The following is a 5,982-nucleotide window of genomic DNA, read 5'->3' on the forward strand; positions in this document are numbered from 1 at the left end:
ACAGAGTTAGCATGTAACTATTGTTTCCAACACACAGAGCCTCATCCACTATCAACATCCTGTGCTAGAGTGGTATATTTTTTATTATCTATGAACCTACATAGACACATCATTATCACCCATAGTCCATAGTTTACCTCAAGGTTCACTGTTGTTTTGCGTGTTCTATGGGTTTGGACAAATGTATGATGACATATCCACAATTATAGTATCATACATGGTATTTCCACTGCCCTAAAAATCCTCTGTGCTCCACCTATTAATTCCTCTTTCTTTTCAACTTCTGGATATTACTTATCTTCTTACTATCTCCATAGTTTTACCTTTTCCAGAATACCATATAGTTGTATGTCATATAGATGGTTTCCTAAAATCTTTTTTTTTGATTGGCTTCTTTCATTTAGTAATATGTATTTATGGTTCCCACATGGCTTCTCATGATTTAATAGATAATTTCTTTTTAGTGTGAATAATGTTCTATTGTCTGGATGTACCACAGTTTATTTATCCATACACCTACTGAAAGACATCTTGGTTGCTTCTAAGTTTTAAGAAATATAAAGTTTCTGTAAACATCTGTGTGCAGGTTTTTTGATGGACATGTTTTCAACTCATTTGGTTAAATTCCAAGGAGGCTGATTCCTGGATAATATGGTAAGAGTATATTTAGTTGTGCATGAGACTGCCAAACTGTTTTCCAAAATGGTACACATTTTGCATTCCCACCTGCAGAGAATGAGAGTTCTGTTGCCTAACCTCCTTGTCAGTATTTGGTGTTGTCTGCATTTTGGACTTTAGCCATTCTAATAGGTTTGTAGTCATTTCTAGTTGTTCTTTTAATTTGTAGTTCCCTAATGATATATAATGTTCATCACCTTTTCATATGCTTACTTGTCACATGTATATCTTCTCTGGTGAGGTTCTGTTAAGGTCTTTGCCCATTTTTTAATCAGATTGTTCATTCCCTTTTGTTGAGTTTTAAGAATTGATTGAAAGTTCTGTTGAATTCAACTCTGTGCTTACTGATTTTTTGCCAGCTATGCGTGTCCATTTCTGAGAGAAAAGTATTGAAGTCTCCAAATACAGTAGTGGATTTATCTATTTCTCCTTGTAGTTCAATCACTTTTTGACTCACACATTTTCACTCTCTGTTGTTAGGCAAATCCACATGATGAATTTTTATGTTTTCTTCAACACTTGAACTTTTTATTTTTATGCAATGTCTCTCTTTATCCCTGACAATTTTTCATTGCTCTGAAGGTAGCTCTGTCTATAATTAATATACCAATTACAGCATTCTTTGATTAGTGCTAGCCTCATATACCTTTCTCCATCCCTTTAATATATATATATATATATATTTATATTTAAAGTGGGTTTCTTATGGACAACTTTTATCAATAGTTTTCTTGATTTTTTGATCCACTGACAGTCTTTGCCTCTTAACTGCTGTATTTAGGCCATTGACACTTGTAGCGATTGGTGGTACTTATTATTGTTTTGTATTCACTATCCTTATTCTTTCTTCCAATTTTTGTCTTCAACTCTTTTTTTCTCTTTTGTGGTTTCAGTTGAGCATTTTATATGACTCCATTTTTTTTCTCCTTTCTTAGTGTATCAATTATACTTCTTCATTTTTTTTTTTTGGCTTTTTTTTAGTTTCCCTAGAGTTTCCAATACACATTTAGAAGTAATCCAAGTCCACTTTCAGATGACACTATAAAACTTCACAGGTAGTAAAAGTATCTTATAATAACTGTTCCTAATTCTTCCCTCCTGTCCCTGTTATCATTGTTATTAATCATTTTACTTATACATGAGCTAAAATCAATTAATATATTATTGTTATTATTATCTTAAAGAAATTAACTGTTAGATCAGTTAATAATAAGAAAAATAGAAGTTTTTATATTACTTTTACTTATTCCTTTTCTACTCTTTCACCTTTCTTTATGTAGATCTGAGTTTCTGACATATATGATTTTCCTCCTTTATGAAGAAATTCTTTTATCATTTCTTACAAGGCAGATCTGTTGGCAACATTCTCTCAGTGTTTTTCTGAGAAAGTGCTTATCTCTCCTTCACTTTTGAAGGATAATTTCATAGGATACAGAATTCTAAGTTGGGAGAGAAAAAAAGATGGCAGTGAAGTAGAGGGATGTGGAATGCATCCCTCTCCACAGATGCATTGGGAATGCACTGAAGGATGCAATAATTCCAACAGAGAACCAGCTGAACACCAGCAGACAGCCTTGGACATCAGAAAGGACCACAAGGAGCCCAACATAACCGGTAGGGAGGTATCTATGAGGGCTCAAAGAGGGTGAAGCAGTGGAGCTGTGGCAGATGGGAGGGAGTGAGAAACATATGGAGGGTCCGCAGCACAGCTCAGCGTTCCCAGACCAAGATGTCGATCCACAGCTAAACAGAGGGTCTGGGAGCAGGAGCATGGGAACCGGAGAGCTGGTTCAGGGTGAGAAACATTGTTGCCAGTAAGGTGACGGACCGAGAGGACAGGAGGGAAGAGGTCCACGGCGAGGAGTGCCTTCTCCTGAGAGCTGCCCAGCCATGATGGTGGCTGGAGGCTGCAGGCTCACAGGCGAGGGGGAGGAGCCACATGCATAGCCTCTCACTCTCTTTTGGAGCCTCTGCAACAGGCAGAGGAGAGACGCCCCTGGGCCACCTAAGGTGCTCAGGGATAACAAGCACCTTCAGGCACTTGGGCAGGGCTAGATTAAAACCCATTGCAATGCCAGCAGCAGGGAGGCTGCCAAGAAACAAACAAACAAACAAAAAAACCCGAGAGAGGCCCAAATCTAAGACTTTCTGTTTACGCCGGAGCCACCGGCGTCCCTCTGCAACAGGCACCTCCAAGCCCGACTGAAACAACAGTGCGCCACTGCTCACTCACTCCCAGGGTAAGGAGCCACTATTGTACCCTCTCCCTCCCCATACACTGATGCTTAAAGATGAACAATAAAAAACCTCTGCTGGTCACAGAATAATGCAAAAAAACCCAAGGCAAGGAGAAGGACACTTACAGATGAGACTCTAAGGAAACAGAAATATTAGTATCAATTCCTATTGAACTGGTCCATTCTGGGATCAGTTCTGGATTTTTTTTCCTTTTTTTTTTCTTTCTCTCTCTCTCTCTCTCTTTTTTTTCTTTATTAAATACGATCTTAGCCCTAAGGGATCTACAAGTTTTATAATATAATTTTTTAATGATATTTTTTATTCTTTTTTTATTTTATTTTTATTTTTTTTGCCTTTTTATATACTTCTATATCTAGCTAAGTTTTTGGTAGTACAGACAATATATCTCTCATACTTTCCTTTCATCCCTATCTTTTATACATTTCTATTCCTTTCTTTATATTTGCATATTTCCAACCACACTACACTGTTCTGTTCCCCTTTCTTCCACTCATTTTAAGTTTATTTTATATTAACATACTTATAAGCAACACTATTGATCTGCTCAGACTCCTTGTTCTATTCTCCAGATGATGCACCACCTTGGTATTTAATATTAGGTTTTTGTCTTTATCTTAGTTCTTAGTACAGTTGTCTAATTACATTCTGAGAATATCCATTCTCTCTGGTGGTACTCTAGCTCTTTTCTATATTTGATCCTAGCTTACAAAATCTCCCTGGATTAATGTTTGTATGTGTAAGGTGTTATTTGTTTGTTTGTTTAATTTTGCTTTTGTCTCTGATTTGTTATGTTTCAGTTGTCAATTTCTGTTGGGTTTCTCTTTGAATATCTGGTAGCACACTGGGGTTCTGTCAGGTCTTTCCAGAGCCTTATGTCCTAATGGATTCAGTAGTTGTGTGTCTTATACATGTATGTGTTTCCTAGACTTAATATTTGTTAAATCCAATACTTGGATATTAGTCTGAGGCTTGGACAGTCTTCTATAAACACCTCTATCGCCAGGACAAGCAAGCCCAAAAGTTTGGACAACCATGAGGAAACAAAGAAACACCATGCAGGCAAAGGAGCAGGAAAAAAACCCACAAGACCAAATAAATGAGGAGGAAATAGGAAAAATGCCTGAAAAGGAATTTAGAGTAATGATAGTAAAAATGATACAAAATCTCGATAACAAAATAGAGAAAGTACAAGAAACAGTTCATAAGAACTCAGAAAAACAAACAGCAATGGATAACAAAATAACTGAAATTAAAAATACTCTAGATGCTATAACCAGCAGAATGACTGAGGCAGAAGAACGAATAAGTGAGTTGGAAGATAGAATGGGGGAAATAAATGCCACAGAGCAGGAAAAAGAAAAAAGAATAAAAAGACTAGAAGACAGTCTCAGAGACCTCAGTGATAATATTAAGCATACCAACATTCGAATTATAGGCATCCCAGAAGAAGGAGAAAACAAGAAAGGGTCTGAGAAAATATTTGAAGAGGTTATAGTGGAAAACTTCCCCAACATGGGCAAGGAAATAATTCACCAAGTCCAAGAAGCACAGAGAGTCCCATACAGAATAAACCCAAGGAGAAATACACCAAGATACATATTAATCAAACTAATGACAATTAAACACAAAGAAAATTATTAAAAGCAGCAAGAGAAAAGCAACAAACAATATATAAGGGAAAACCAATAGGATAACAGCTGACCTTTCTTCAGAAACTCTGCAGGTCAGAAGGGAATGGCAGGATATACTGAAAGTCCTGAAAGAGAGAAACCTACAGCCAAGAATACTCTACCCAGCAAGAATCTCATTCAGATTTGAGGGAGAAATCAAAAGCTTTCCAGACAAGCAAAAGTTAAGAGAATTCAGCACCAACAAACCAGCCTTACAACAAGTGCTAAAGGAACTTCCCTAAGTAGGAAACACAAGAAAAGGAAAACACCTACAAATACAAACCCAAAACAATTCAGAAAATGGTCATTGGAACACACATGTCAATAATCACTTTAAATGTAAATGCTCCAACCAAAAGACACAGCCTGGCTGAATGGATACAAAAACAAGACCCTTCTATATGCTGCCTACAAGAAACCCACTTCAGACCAAGGGATACACATAGACTGAAAGTAAAGAGATGCAAAAAGATACTCCATGCAAATGGAAGTCAAAAGAAAGCTGGAGTAGCAATACTCATATCAGACAAATTAGACTTGAAAGTAAAGACTATTACAAGAGACAAGGAAGGACACTACATAATGATCAAGGGATCCATTCAAGAAGAACACATCACAATGGTAAATATCTATGCCCCCAATATAGGAGCACCTCAATACATAAGGCAAATGCTAACAGCTATAAATGGGGACATCAACAGTAACACAATAATAGTGGGAGACTTCCCCCCCCGACTTCCTTTGTTATACAACAACTTCCCACAGACTATTTTACAGTTGGTAGTATATATATGTCTGTGCTACTCTCTCACTTTGACTCAGTTTCCCCTTCACCCAAGGAGGGGGAGTCAAGGAAGGGAGGGAATACTGGGATATGTGTATAAAAACAGATGATTGAACTTGGTGTACCCCGAAAAAATAATAAAAAAAAAATTAAAAAAAATTAAAAAAAAATAGTGGGAGACTTGAACACCCCACTTACATCAATGGACAGATCATCCAAACAGAAAATAAAAAAAAGACACACAAGCTTTAAATGACACATTAGACCATCTTGACTTAATTGATATTTATAGGACATTCCATCCAAAAACGCCAGACTACACTTTCTTGTCAAGTGCACACGGAACATTTTCCAGGATAGATCACATCTTGGGTCACAAATCAAACCTCAGCAAATTCAAGAAAATTGAAATCATATCAAGCATTTTCTCAGACCACAACGCCATGAGACTAGATATCAATTACAGGAAAAATCTGCAAAAAATACAAACACATGGAGGCTAAGCAATTCACTCTTAAACAACCAAGAAATCACTAAAGAAATCAAAGAGGAAATCAAAAAATATCTAGAAACAAACGACAACAAAAATGC

The sequence above is a fragment of the Hippopotamus amphibius genome, chromosome X (genome assembly GCF_030028045.1).
Source record: "Hippopotamus amphibius kiboko isolate mHipAmp2 chromosome X, mHipAmp2.hap2, whole genome shotgun sequence".
In the NCBI taxonomy this organism is placed as follows: Eukaryota; Metazoa; Chordata; class Mammalia; order Artiodactyla; family Hippopotamidae; genus Hippopotamus; species Hippopotamus amphibius.